General features: G+C 38.5%; 1 protein-coding gene across 5 annotated transcripts in view; it reads left to right on the top strand.

Moving 5' to 3' along the window:
- FAT3 (FAT atypical cadherin 3) overlaps positions 1–14983 on the top strand; it is a 634277-nt gene that overhangs the window by 20223 nt on the left and 599071 nt on the right. The gene's annotated exons all lie outside the window — the stretch shown is intronic.

Below are 14983 nucleotides of genomic sequence, written 5' to 3'. Positions count from 1 at the left end.
CCATTGTTTTAGCAGTCTACCTTCTTGTTACAAAGGATGCTGGTTAATAAAATGCTTTACACTCACTGTCCTCATCAAGGTTTGCAAACCCAATGTTAAAGAGTTCTACCTGGATCTTTGGGTAAAATGCTACCAGAAGAGCCATAGTGCTTTAGTTTGTGGTCTGGAGTCCTAACCATAAGCCAAGGATTTAATTTTAGATCCGGATTCCAAACCATGAGATTTTCACTGGATCTCATTTTTAAACAATGGAACCAATCTTTATTAAGATATCTTAAAATAGTAAGCTTCAGCTATGTTATTGCTCTTTATATGTAATGATTTATAAAGATCAAAGTTTAAAGAAATGAGCACCCAAGTATATTTAATGTCTTTCTCAGGATTTCACTGTTATTCATATCATAATCCTTTTCTTAGGTACATACTTGGTTAGAATGCTCCTTTCTGCCTTACCACTTTTTCCTCAACTCCAGGGTCAGAAACCTTCTGTTAGGTATTTAGAAGTGGACCTTGAAGAGCTTAGTCCAGTAGGACCTGCAGCTACTAACTGACTTAAGAAGAGGGGAGGGAGATTTTTGAAATGTGAGATTGGGGGATTATCATATTGTTTTGTACTGTGTTTATATCATTGGCTCCCTGATGGAACTCCATGCTACTTTTGGGTAAAAACCCTTTCGTGTTCACTTTGTAGCTATAGACAGGATTATTAGATTGAGTAAATAAAACCACAGATGTCTGGTTAAATTTGAGTTTCAGATAAAGAACAAACATTCTTTAGTAAAGTCCCAAATATTGAATGAAATATATTTTTATGTGGCAACATGATTCCTGCACAGATCACAGCTTATCCTATGCAGACTGTTGAGGAAGGGTTGGCTGAATGTATGAATGAGCTTCCAGGTGGAATTATCTGGTGTTAGTTGAGAGTTACTAATTTTGAACATAGCAGAGCTTGAGTCAAGAGTCGCCATCGCATGCATGGGAGGTACTGGAAGCCCTGGAGATTGTCCAGGGTCATTGTGAAGACCAATGGTTCTCAAACTGTAGTGAGCATCAGAATCACCTCAGAGGTTTGTAAAACGTAGATTCCTGTCCCCCTCTCCATAATGTTTGATTTAATAGGCTTGAGGTGGGGTGCAAGGACTGCATTTCTAATAAGTTCCCCAGGTAATGTTAATGCTGCTAGTTTGAGACCTGACTTAGGGAGCCACTATGTAGATACTCTAAAGAGGGACCAGCAAACATTTTCTATAAAGGGCCAGATAGTAAATATTTTACGGTTTTAATGTCTCTGTTATGACTATGCAGCTCTGCCTTTGTAGCTTGAGAGCCTCTATAGATGATATATAAGTGAAGGAGCATGGCTATGTTTCAGTACATTTTTTTAAAAAAAACAAACAACTGGCCCAATTTGGCCCATGGGTAGCTACCATAGTTTGCCCTAGACAGAAAAAACAAACAAACAAACCAAAAAAAAACAAAGAGAGAATTAAGGCTATCCAAGTTTAAGAATTGGTCAGAGGAAAAGGAATCAGCGAGAGAACAATCTAAACAATGGTAGAAGATACTTTTGGAGAGTATCCCCAAAGCCAAGGAGTCAGAGATTTTTCAAGAATAAAAGCACAAGTCACTCATCTACTGTCGCAGTGCAATTAAGGATGTAGGAGTTGATGAACACTGAAAGAAGCCCTTGGATTTGACAGGCTATATACTAACTGACCGTTGACTGAGCAGTTTGAATAGAGTGGTGGGGAGGGATGTCTGCCAGATGGCAATGGGCTGAAGTAAAGGAGGAGGTGGAGGCAGCAAAGTTTGAATACTCTTTTAAGAAGTTTGGCAGTGAAGGAAAGGAGGGGGTTGAGGCTGAAGCTTAAGGAGAAAGTTGGGTTCAGGATTTTATTTTTTTAGTGTGGGTAAGAGGAAAACAAGAATGCTTATAGGCAAAGAGGAAAGGACCAGGAGAAACAGGAGCCTGTAGTTTTGGCTGCAAACACATTGTCTCCTAGGTAAATGGTGCTGTACAAGTTGTGCAACTTGTACTGAACAGGGAGCAGATGAAAATACAGGCGAGCAGAGAGAATTAATGGAACAAAGTTCTCAAAAGAAACAGGATGGGGAGGGAATAGAGGGCCTGCAGGGACTGCACCTTGAACTGGAGAAGGGGAAGTACTTCCTTTAAGACAAGAGTGGGTGAGGGTTAGATCACTCCATTGGAGGAGGGGAAGTAAGGGAGTCCCCCACTGATTGTTTCCTTGGAAAAGTTGGAAGCTAGGTTAGAGTGAACAGACTGGGAAAAGTAGAGATTTTAAGGAAATCTGTGAAGGATTAGAGTCGGCAAGGAGGCAGAGAATACACCAAAGATAAGTACCAGTTGACCAGGCAGCGCTGAGGATTCTGCTGGGGTTGGAGCTCGCTTATTAGTGCGTGTACGTCACCTTGTTGTATGGAACTTCCCCATAGTCCTTAGCGGCCTGGGAACTGAAAAAACAAAACAAAACAGATGGAGGAGTTACTCAGAATTGCAGACTGTCAAGAGATGTGGGTCAGAAAGACATCCACATAGAATTTCAGATGCCTGTGAATGGGAATATTAAGGAAGAGTAAATGGATTGTATTAAGCGAGAAGGAAATGAAACCAAGACTGGTACACTTGTCACAGGTTGAACTCTTGTTAAAGAGGAAGAGCAGGTTTAGAGGGAGACAGAAAGGAAGTTGGAGAGGGTTGGAAATGATTAGAGATGTTGGGATTTCTTAGTGATTTCAGAAATGTGGCAATTCCAAGGAATAATAAAGGACTGGGGCGTGGCTGTGGAATTAGGCTCTGAAGTAGAGTTGACAGCAGTGTTGTTAGAAATTGAGGTGGATATGTTGTGTAGGTTAGCAGGTGGACCGTGAAGTCACTGAAGATGATAGCAAGAGAGGAGAAAGCTCTTGCCACAGCAGGGAGACCTGATTCTCCACCTGCCTTACCCTTTGTACCTGGCTAAGCCTTAAAACCTTGTCTTTTGTTTTGATTTTTGTGTCCCCTCCCCACACACAGACATCCTTGCTCTTTTTTGTCTGCTTCTGTCCTTCCCAGCTGTGATGTACCTCTTCTGTGACCACTGAAGTAACTCACCACATATTGTCACTCCCACGTTCCTCACTTTTTTCCCACCTGGCAGAAGCATGAAGAAAGATTACAGATACAGAGGATCTCTCTCCTTTGGTAACTTGAACTCTGTGATTATCCTTTCCAAATCCCACTGGAATCTTTTTCCAATTTCCCCTATAAAAGAGAGATCAAGTCAGTTGTTAGGCATTGCTGAACATTTCCTGGTAACTTCAAGTCTACTACAGAAGACTTCTTTGAGGAAGCCTATCTGTTGTAAAATATATAGGCTCACTTGTCTTTTGTAGTCAATCTTCTGATTTGAGATTACCACCTACGTTTTAAAAACAAATTAGAGACCTTCCTATTAAAAAATGCAAGGTGATGTACATGATAAATTTAATAAATAAAAATAATTAAATGAAAATTTAAGAAGGGTTTAAAACAAATGGTTAAAATAGTTTCACTACAGAAGACGCATGCTTCAAAAGGAGTATCTCCCCATTGCCCCAATCCTTCCTTTTTCTTTCCCCCTCTCTCACTACTCAGCCATTTTCTTTCATCTACAGAAAAGAGGATTATGTTTTAAATTTGTCTTTGTCTTGGAAGTTTTATCTTACAGGAATGACTTGATTTATATGTCGTATTCTCAGTATCAGTTGAAAAATTAGAGAAAATGAATTGGAAGAGTATCATTTTTTAGTTTTTGAATCAACATATCTCATACTAGATTTCATATCTCATACAGATGGCATTACTCTCTGCATTTTTCTCCAGTTCGGAATTGCCAAAGGTAAGATGTAAATTTGAAAGGTAATGAATTTTGGAGAAAGATTATTAGAATAGCTGTCTGATGTTATGAATACCTTGGAATGTATAAATGTTTATCCTTTGAATAAATCTGCACTGAAAATTTTACCCTGTACTTGACATCCATCAATATACTGAGAACCAAAACATTAAAAACAAATTAAAATGTTTCTTTTAAAACTGTACCCCAACTTAGTTTATGTATATTGTCATTGTGGAAAATAATAGGTATTGGAAAAAGAGAAACAACTGATGGGGACAGAACTTGGCAGTCAAACAGGATCTCAAAACTTACATGACAATAATGTTTCTACATACATTTTAGAACGGCATATAGTTTGGTGTTTAAATAACCCGTACATAGAGACAGTTCCTAAGGGTCAGAATAAATTCCAACAACATAGCTACATTCATGATCCTGAAATGATACAAGAATCATGGACTGTTAGGACTGGAAGAAACTTTAGAGTGAATCTGATTTAATTAATTAATTAATTTTTTTTTTTAACAAATGAACTGAGGTTCAGAGAGGGCTAATGAATGCCTAGGATCACATAACTAATTAGGGACCTGGTGAGGGGTTAGAATTCAATATTCTAAAATCAAATTCTGTGCTCCATCACAAGTTGGCCATCTAGTTGTAAGCACTTGCATTTTCAGCATTTAAGGCTCAATTTTAAGGTTGTAGAGGGTATTTCGAAGAACGTATTTGTGGTTTAAAAGTAAGTTAACATCCTAGCTGCATTTTGCTCCTGAAATATGGGATCAGTTTGACAGCTATGTCACTCTGGAAACAAACATCATCACCTCAGATGAACTTGCAGGGAGTGATTGAGATGAAAATGATGATCAGAAGGAGGAATGAGAGATTGTAACAAGGCAGCCTGTGTTTGTAAGTACAGACCCACCACCTGTTGACTTGGGAGAAGTGAAAACGCAGATGCACATGTGATCTGAAATGTGTCTCTCATTCTTCAATCAGTGTTTATCAGAATTGGAGGTCTTAGTAAGTGAACTGAATGCTTTCAATCGAGGCATGTCAGTAATTGCCATCGACCAAGTGTTCTGTCACACCTGCCTGCTTTTCTTTCTTTTTCTCTTTACTTCATTACATATTGATTGACTTCTTGGGTTTTACAAGTTCATAAATCACCTTCTTTTAAGAGGCTTCTTGGCTTTTGAGTGTGTCGGCTGAGAGTACTGGAAAAGATTTGATACCTGAAACACAGTAACAAAGAACTCCATCTTCCTTCCTTCAGCTTTATATGCAAGAAGAGTAAAGCATCAAAAGATAGTGTCATTATGATGAAACAGATTTAAAAGCAGTGCAAGCACCTTATAAAAACCCGTGGCACTCACAGCCAGCCCTTTCCAATTTGATGGAAGCTTCTTCCATGAACACATGGAAGTCATTGGAGAGAGCTGGAGAGACTTTACAACCAAGAAGACGATTTAATATTAATTACATAATGAGATGCCACCATTGTAAATCACCACAGCTATTCTTACCCAATTGCAAATCTGTAATCTGGGTGCAGAGTACAATAGATTTTCATGTGTCTTGGAGGGTTACATTTTATATTGCCAGCAGTAAAGTAATAGATGAATTGATACCTGTGATCTCTTCTGGTCCTAAAATTTTCTGAATGCATAAACCTTAGGAATTGAAGTTTTGTTACCATTATTTTTTATGAAAAAAAGTTCATTGTTCTTTCTGTTGTGGACATTATTAATTCCTGTTTTATGGATGAATCCTAAAACGTTCATTTCTTATAGTTTCAAGATACAAACCGATATAGACTCTGCAAAAATTCTTTTTTTCTATTTCGAGCATTGAAGTGTTTTTGATTTTAATATAAACCAGTTATATGACATTTTAAATTCTTGTTTTATGGATGACTCCTAAAACATTCATTTTTTTCCTGTTTACAAACTAGTATGTAAACACTGAAGGGATAGTTTTCTATTTTTAGCAACTAAGTGGTTTTTATTAATAATATAAACCAGTTATATGGGACTGTTTTATGGAAAGGACTGTGCAGTTGCAAAGTATTAATGCCTGTTGTCCTCTTAAATAAGTCAACTCTGTAGGTTGGTAATCCAGTTGAAGCAACAACAATAAAAAATCATAGTCCAGGCAGTCTTTGACAGCTGATTTCTTTTGGAGATATTTAGTCATTCCTGCCTGAATTAATTTAATTTCTGACAGCCAGTTTAATACATCAAAAGGGAAAAAGAGAGCAAAACTGCATTTGAAGATGTCTGTAATTAATTGAGCTGACTTCTGAAGAACTGCAGACTGCTAAACCCTTACATGTGAGAAGTGGCTTATTTTGAAGGGACAGTGCTTTGTAAGAGCAAAACAATTGAGGCTTGAGAAGAGGATCTCCGAACCAATTTACACTTTCGTGATTCACAGTCATTGCTTATATTATTTTCTCTGTGAGGATGAGGCAGGAAGAGGACAGAAAATGTTCTGGGAATAGCTGTCATTTCTGTTTCTTTTTTTTTTTGTTGTTGTTGTTGTGTTTTTTTTTTAAGGAGGGCGCAGCTCACAGTGCCCCATGCGGGGATCGAACTGGCAACCTTGGTGTTATTAGCACCAAGCTCTAACCAGCTGACCTAATCAGACATCCCTAACTGTCATTTCTTAACCGAGTTTGCAAACAGAATTTACAGACTTAAGTGTGCCTTTTGCACTAGTTTAGTAAAGTGACATTAACTCTCACAGCATTGCTTCAGAAAGTCAAATCAATGAAGTGATGTCATAAGGATTGAGATATTTACTGTGGATCAATCAATTTCTATAGCACATGTGGTGTTCTTTTGAGGCAGTTTTAGTAAACATACAGATCCAGATAAATTCCCTTTCAACCAGAATCCAAGAAACCCAAATGGAAGAAATTGCAAATGTTTTAGTAATAAAAAGCATCACTATTAATTAAAAGCGAGTACTGTGCTAAATACTGTATAGATCGTCTCATGTAAGCTTCGTTGCCTCAGAGGTTCCTCATCTTCATATGAGGAACCTGAGCCTGAGGGACACTAACAAACTTCTTGATGGTTCCACACACGATAAATAATGGAGCCAAAGTATGTGGAGATCGTACTTTTTCTTTAAAAGCTATGGTATGTATCACGTTATACTAATTGGATTCATCTAATTATTTGTCTTATTTTGTTTAGGAACATTAGGATTGTTATATGTAGACATAAAAACAGGTAGTTAAATCTTAAAACAATGGAAAATAATTAAGTTAGTGAAATAAAGTTACTGTATGATGATCTGACTGTAGGTTTTCCACAACCAGATATTTCTTCTATCCTAGTTTCCTTACCTCTCACGTCTTCAGAAATGTGTGTAAGGAATTTGTATTTATGTTAGTATTAATCAAATAGAAATCTATTTTTAAAAAATTTTTTTTGGGAATATTAGGGAACAGTGTGTTTCTCCAGAGCCCATCAGCTCCAAGTTGTTCTCCTTCAATCTAGTTGTGGAGGGCGCAGCTCAGCTCCAAGTCCAGTCGCCGTTTTCAATCTTAGTTGCAGGGGGCACAGACCACCATCCCATGCAGGAATTGAACCAGCAAACTGTTGTTCAGACCTCATGCTCTAACCAACTGAGCCATCCAGATGCCCCTCCGGAAGTTCAGTGGCAGCTCATTGTCTTCAATCTAGTAGTTGTGGAGGGCACAGCTCACTGGCCCATGTGGGAATTGAACTGGCAACCCTGTTGTTCAGAGCTCACGCTCTAACCATCTGAGCCATCCGGCCGCCCCAGTAGAAATCTATTTTTAAGAAAGAAAAATCTGGGTAAAGGCCCACAAATTATATTCCCTAATTATAAATGACTTTTTCATTAACTCATTGAATAAATAAGAAATTTGAGTGCCTACCTTGTTGTATCAGCTTTCTGAAGCTGCCAGGGATACATACATGGGGGACATGATAGGCAAGATCCCTCATAAAGTTTATGTTTTTGTAGAGAAAGAGATGCAAGTTCTGATTTGGTTTTGTCTACTTTTGAATTATCTATGATCTAGAAAGACCGTATGAATATACTGATGTGTTGAAATTATTATTAGTTTACTTGCAAAATCATACCTTCCTTGTGTTTTGCTTTAATAAACTAGATAGTAACACACTGGTTACTTTTACAAATGTGATATATATATATATAGATAGATAGATAGATAGATAGATAGATAGATAGATACACACTCATATATAATATATAATATATAATATATAATATATAATATATAATGTATAATAATATATATATTTCCCAACCCTTTGGCAACCATCAGCTTGTTCTCTATATCTATGAGTCTGAGTTTATTTCTATTTTGTTTATTTTTTTTATTCCACGTAAGTGAAATTATGTGGTGTTTGTCTTTCTCTGACTTATTTCACATACCATAATATCCTATAGTTCCATCCATGTTGTTGCAAATGGCAAAATTTCATTTATTTTTATTGCTGAAGTCTGAATAAAAGAAGTGGTAAACATGAAAAAATAAATACAAATATGATTAGGTTATCTGAGGTTGTATATTACTCCATTTTCAACAAATATCGCTTTGTGAAATATCAAGACTGAGGGCCTTGAACTGGTCAGAAATGTGTAAAGGGATCAGAAGCCACTTGATTGGGTGGACTTTCTGAAGAGGCTCTGGGGCATCAAGAATCACACATCTGAGGAGAGGCATGAAGTGCCAGAGGGAAGAATGTAGAAAATAAATTCAGCAACTTTGCTTAAGACTTTCTGCACAATCCTTGGAAGGGAGAGCTCTTTCTAAGTTGTGTATATGGTCAGTGCTGGGTCAGTGAAGTAGAATCAAGTAGTCTTTTAGGACTTTAGTCCTTTAGGCTCATCTGACTCTGGGACCATTTCAACCACACTAGCCATCTGCATTGCCCCAAAGGGTTATGTCTAAATAGCTTCAGAGCTAGGACTAGAAATTTTGACCATTTCTCAGGAATCCTGTGCTTAGGGTTCTTCTTTGAGGTGACATCAAGGGGAGAACAACCTTCCTCTAAAATCAGGTCAGCTGAGAACCTGAAAGAATTTACTTGGCTGTAAGCACTGCATTGGAACCATGTATCCTTTCCTTTTCTTTCTACTGCTGTTTCTTGGCCCTGTTCACCTTAGTCTCTAACAGTCATGTGCTAGTGTGAAAGTTTTTTCCTAAGCTGTGGTTCCCAAACCTGGCGGTGCATCAGAATCAGGGGGGTTCCAAAATACAGGTTTCCAGGTTCTGCTAACTTAGGCCACTTACTTGCCCTAAGCAAGTAAGAGCTGGTGAACCTCCCTCCAATGGCAATAACTCATTATTTTTCTGAACCTACACAGGCGAAACTGGTGTAAAGGCCTTTATGAGCCTCCTCCCCCCTTTCCTCCTGCGCACTTTGGAGTAAATTGCAAATAGTCCATGATACTTTTCCCAGGGGACTCAACTATCACTCAGAGCAGCAGTCAAGCCTAAGTTCCTCTTGCTCCTTCTAAAATGATTGCCATATTTTCCTACTATCGCTGCCTTTTTGTTTGAATCAAGCAGTGTTTTGCAGGAGTTTGGGCACATTGAGTAGCCTCACCTCTCCCCCACTGCCCAGGGAGCAGCCTCCCGGTGTATCTTTTATTCCCTTTGAGTACTGGGGGGAAGGCCCTGGGTGGGATCTTCATTAAGATTGGCCAAGTTTCTCGCTGTAATGCTGAAGCTGATTCTCCCTGATCCATGTTGCTGAGTGGGTCAGGGTAATATGTCCACTCAAAACAACATTGATCTATCATGTCGTATTAGCACTGTACCCCTTCTTCCATTCCCATCTCCTGGACGGCTTCTGCTTCCCTTCCCCTTACCGATGCATTTTAGATTTGGCCCTTCCTCTTTTTCGGTGGGGGCTGTCTTCGGTTGATCTATCCTTTCCTTGGTATATTTAGACATGCCATGTAAAATGCTAACTTCATAGCTAATAGTATTGCCCTTCATTTTTATGCATTCTTCCTGCTTATTTCCTTGGTTTCTGCTCTGAGTTTTACCCCATGAAATGGGACTTGGTGCTTTCATTTTCCAAGAGCACCTAGGACACATTTATTGGCTTTTTGTAAAAGAAACCAACTGGAAAGCTTAAGGATAATTATTCAGTACTTGGGATTTATAGAGAGCATTTCTTCACAGTAACTCAGGTTTCTTTTAGTAATACCTTTCTTAGACAAAATTATAACCATGATTTAGCCATATTTTTCTTCCCAGTACTTTCTTAACAGTCAAATTTTAAGAAACTCAGCCTTTGTAAGGAATTGTTTACTGCAGAAACATCCAAGGTAAGTGGTCTAGGCTAACAGCAGATTCATTGAGTTACAGAATCTCAAGTGGGCAGGGATTTAGAAAAGATTTCCAGTCTACCACTACTGATGAATTCTGACCTGAAAAGATCACATTGCAAATTCCTAGATCGCGGTGCGATTTAATTCACTTGGGTTTGGATACTTGAACTTACTTTAAGTCGGGTATCAGTAGTTCTCTAACCTTTTAAAGCAGTAGCATCCTTTCATGACACTGAGAGCTCAGATTTGAAATAGATGAAAGTGCAGTTTCTCTGATTGCAGGAGGAGAGAATGCCATACTTTGGTGGGCTCTGGATTAAGGGTTCTTACATTCCCCCTCCTTCTTTCTACTTGGTATGTGTGCTTCATGATGAGAAATGGAAAGTGGAGGCAAAGTAGAAATCCAGCAACTATGCCCTTTCTCTGTCATCTATGAATACTATACTCCCTCTTCCACACCAAGGGCCCTATTCTCCACATCCAAATATGGCCAGTGAGACACGATTTAAGAAATGTTGATGTCCTGAAAAATTTCACAGAAGGATCCAAGATCCTGCCTTCATTAGAGATCGGTTTTATTTTATTCACCAGACTGTTACTAATATAAACATTGCATTAATGCATTTTAGAAAGATTTTAAAGGGCAAAGTATAAAATAGAAGTTTCAGATAATGAAGATCTTGTTAGCTGGAACTCTTAATCCTTTTCCAATAAGCATTTGAGAAAAATAGGGCATTGCTATATATTAAAACTTTTCTATATAAAAACTTTCAGATCATTAGGCAGCCTTAGATAAACTCCAAACTAATGTTGGATGCCAGGCTAAAAGGAGAGAGGACTACTTAAGATTTTAGGACTGGGGAAAGCATTTTATGACATTACCCTATTCAACCTTTATAGGAACTTACCTAATTCCTAGGAGTACATAGACAACCAGGGAGAGGTGGAAGGAAGGTTGGCATTTTGAAAGTTAATTGGGAGCCATCTTGTATTATAAAAAACAACAACAAAAAAACCATCAATTGGTTGAAGAGTTCTACCAGGTAAGAATCAAGAATGCAGATGTTAACAAAAACAAATCCACTGGCTACTTTTCCTTTGAAGATGCTATGGCTGAATGGTCTCACCAGCAACATCAGGAATCTTTGTTCTTTGGTCTTCCAGACCAGGATGGGTCCCTCTGCTACATCCTTTCCCAAGCTCCTCCCAGCCATGATCCCGACTTTATTTAATTAATTACTACATAATCAATTACTACATATTTAATTAAACTTACATAATTTTTAATTGTAGCATTTTCTTTGGTAATTTTTATTTAATTATTTGGATAATTTCTAATTTTAGGGTTTTTAAAATAAAAACTTCTCATTTGCTTATAAACACCTGTGGGCAGATACAGTTTTTGTCTTCTTCATTCCTGGATGCCTACGACCTAGCATAGTCCCTGCGATGTAGTAGAGACTCGATTAAAAAAGCATATTAGATGGATGAGTGAATGAGTGAATGAATTAATGCTCAAACAAACATATTTGTGCATTTTTATCAGTGAAGAGGAGCTGTTGTGGGCACTTTGGATGTCAAGGCGACAGTCTAATGGAGTAGTTAACAACATGCTGCTCTGGATTGAGCCTGGCGCTGCCACTCCTCAGCTCTTAGGATGTGGGGAATTTATTTAAGTTTTCTGTACTTTAATGTGCTCCGCTTCAAATGGGTAAAAATAATGGTACCTACTGTGCAGAATTTTATGACTTTGAATTGGGGATCTGGCACACAGTGAGTACTCAACATTTGAGGAGTAGAGTAAGTATGAATGAACTTGCTCTAAGACTAAGTAAAGGAGCAACTCTGCTGCCATATATTTTTCAGACTGTCAATGATTAGAAACAGGGACTTTATTATGAGAGGTCAGGAGTGGGTGAAACGAGAGAAGGCATTGCATGAGTAATTGAAATGTAGAGGTGACATTTACTCCATTACAGCAGAGAAAATCAAGTAAAACTGGAATGTTGAGTCTGATGCAGATTCCCTTAACTTTTGTGAAGAATTGATCTACAGAATAAAAAAATGTATCTTATCTGGATATTGAGTTGTGATCGTGAAAAATGGATAATTGATGCTAAGCCTAAATGACACTGAGTATCCTTGGCTGTTTTGTTTCACCTTTTCCTGGTTCCACTTTGAAAGGATTTGGCATCCATCTGTTGGCATGGCAAATAGATCCTTTATGGAGCAGGGCATCTTGTTCCAGGAGGAAGATGGCCTCCGGTGGAGCCCACCTTAGGGAGAGTGCACATTTAATTCATACGCACTGTTGAACTGCTCATGGCTTTCCTCAGCTGCAGAGGGAATGCTCTACACGTTTGGAATTTATAGTCAAGGAGGTTCCAAGTGAGCAAGATTACATGACTCACTTGTAAATTTATGAAACTCTCTAGGTCGTAAGATAAAAGATGTCGTCCAAATTTAATATTGTTAATATTATAAACAATCAAGGGATACATAAATAAAAAGGAGATAGAGAATTAGAAAACCAAAATACAAAATCAAAAGAAAACCCAGGTATCATTTGGCACCTGTGCGTCAAGCCTTCCCGAAATGCAAGGTGCTGTGGTTCTATTATTTAAGTGCTTTTATTACCATTACCATGTACTGTGGATTTACTTTGGGTGACAGGATGTTTTGTGCTAAGGGTTTTATATGTGTCATGTCAGGATCGTCTCAGTTCTATGAAGCAGGTGTTTTGTGCCCATTTTATGGTGGAGAAACAGATTTAGACACATAACTGAATTTGTCTGAGATCATATAGCTAGTAAGTTGTGGAGTCAGGATTGGAACCCAGGTCTGCCCTGATCCCAGCGGTGTATCTTTGACCACAGTGAGGCTAAAAATCATGTAATCTCAGCCATAACACTAACAGGTCCTAGGTTGATGAGCAAATCTTGCTCCCCTCCCTTACTAATGTTTTGAGAGTTCTAGAGGTTGGTAGCCTACTTTTGACCATGCTGGTATTGGGTAAAAATCCCAAATAAAAGCGTGTGCCCTAGCTCAGAAATTGTCACTTTTTCTGAGAATTGACAACACCAAAACAATACATTTCTACAAGTTGAGGCTTGTTGGGGAGAACAGCTAGAGTGAGATTAACTTGGAAATGCATAAAAACCTGATGTGTTCTTTCCCATTTGTGCCTAGGATTGTTTTGCCCCTTTGCAAAAAGCAGAGATCCTGGTTTTCATAGCTGTTTGCAATTTCAGCTCAGGTCTTATTATAAAGTTTACATTTAAAGCTCTTCAGCGGTACCAGGTTCAGGCTAAATTTGAAAGTAGCTGTGGGGGAGACAACTTTAACATTTCCCCAGGGAAGTGGACTGGAAAATTGCTGGAGAGTGAACTATAGGGAACAATCTTGAATTGGTCTCTTGGGTTAGACATAATTACCTAATGGATTTTCCATCTCTCAAAATTTTAGGAAGGAAAAAATTGCCTTTAAAAAAAAATAACAAAAAAGTGAAACCGGTAACGTCTTCCATTTTCCTTCAGGATTCTACACTCCTGTCCTCCTGTATAACCTTTGAAGAATGGGTGGGTCCTGACTAGGATAGAGACAAGTAAGGGAAGACATGTGGAAGAGAAATCAGATTGATGTGTGATTGAAAACACAAATTACCTACCCCATTACCCGTTTCTAAATCATTGCCGAATATTGAGATTTAGCTCTATTTAAGATTGCTTTGGATGCAGCTGGGACTATATTTTAATGAACAATATAAGCTAATTATGATGAAGCACTTTGTTTTTCCATAGACTCTAAAGGTATTTGTTGAGTGGCTTAGCTGTTTGCATACCAGGGTTTCCTGGTTAAAGGGGCCCATTATGTAATCAGTTTTCTCCCAGAATACTCCCCACACTCCAGCCCCATCTTGCTTGGAAATTGTGTCTGGAACCATGAACATTAAAGCCAGTTGTTTCCCCTCTGCATACATCCCATACATTTTATATTTTAATGTATTTTATTATTATTAGGGTTGCCCCAGGATGACAAAGTGTCTACTTGCTTTCCTACTTCTCTAACTTTTATTATTGACTGATGTGTGTAATAAGACTATGCTTGGATCTGGGAATAAATATGCTCCAATAGAGGGAGCCAGACTCTGTGACCCCAAAGATATTCATTGGAACAGTAAGTGGGAGTGCGTGCTGTGTGCCTAATGTTGTGTTAAGGCTGAAGTGAACCCACAAGGTAAACCAACACCGACTCACTGCTTTCTTAATTGGGAGAAGTAAGTCATTTACAGAAGACATGAAAATACCAGGTATGTATGGAGTGAGCGCTAAGGGATCAAAGTGCTACAAAGTTCAGACAAGGGAGATTTCGCCTTCGCTTGAGGGGTCATGGGAGAGATCATTTGAATTAGCTACAGTCCTGACTGTACCAAGAAAAGGGACATTGCAGGTAGGTACAGCAGCATGAGCAGGGGCTCACGACTGGGGAGCACAGAGGTGACTGGTAGGGACCTGTGCATGGTTTCATTTGATTGGAATATTGCTTGAGTGGAGGGTTTTAATGGAAGAGAAAATTGGAGCCAGATTTTGAAGAGTCCTGGGTTTCAATGGGGGAGCTTAGACTTTATTAATTAGACAGTGGGGCTTGCTGAAAAAAAATGTGAGCATCTTGACATCATTATGAGACCATGATTAGTGTAGAGTTAGTTATCTGAAGGAAGTGCAGTGTGCGCAATGGATTGGAGAGACAGG

The sequence above is a fragment of the Rhinolophus sinicus genome, chromosome 14 (genome assembly GCF_057876585.1).
Source record: "Rhinolophus sinicus isolate RSI-liver-muscle chromosome 14, RSI-T2T, whole genome shotgun sequence".
Classification (NCBI taxonomy): domain Eukaryota; kingdom Metazoa; phylum Chordata; class Mammalia; order Chiroptera; family Rhinolophidae; genus Rhinolophus; species Rhinolophus sinicus.
The sequence above is the reverse complement of the archived record's forward strand: the minus strand, read 5'-3'. Positions and strand labels throughout refer to the sequence as shown.